The following is a 312-nucleotide window of genomic DNA, read 5'->3' on the forward strand; positions in this document are numbered from 1 at the left end:
TGGAGGTGCCGGGGATTGAACCCGGGGCCTCGTACATGCAAAGCACGCGCTCTACCACTGAGCTACACCCCCTTCCTAAAGCACTGCTGGAGGTCCTTCAAGAAATATCTCACCGTATTCTGTGGGCCCGTCTCCTCACTTGCTGTGTTTGTTGTTTTAGCAGTACTGTGTGTCGGAGCAGGATATGTGACTACTTTAAGATAGAGAAGGCCAGGGAGCTGTGGGTGATACTGATTCTTTACCAAATAAAACTTGAAGTGGAACGAAAAATATTGAAAACGTGTGTCAGAAAATTGACGAACTTTTCCTTGG

The 312-nt window shown here is 47.4% G+C and overlaps 1 non-coding gene across 1 annotated transcript; it reads right to left on the minus strand.

Moving 5' to 3' along the window:
* On the minus strand, nucleotides 1-72 carry TRNAA-UGC. The gene has a single exon. It is a non-coding gene; the product is annotated as a tRNA-Ala (tRNA).
* Between the last annotated feature and the right edge of the window lie 240 nt (nucleotides 73-312).

This window comes from Balaenoptera musculus, chromosome 11 (genome assembly GCF_009873245.2).
Source record: "Balaenoptera musculus isolate JJ_BM4_2016_0621 chromosome 11, mBalMus1.pri.v3, whole genome shotgun sequence".
Lineage (NCBI taxonomy): Eukaryota > Metazoa > Chordata > Mammalia > Artiodactyla > Balaenopteridae > Balaenoptera > Balaenoptera musculus.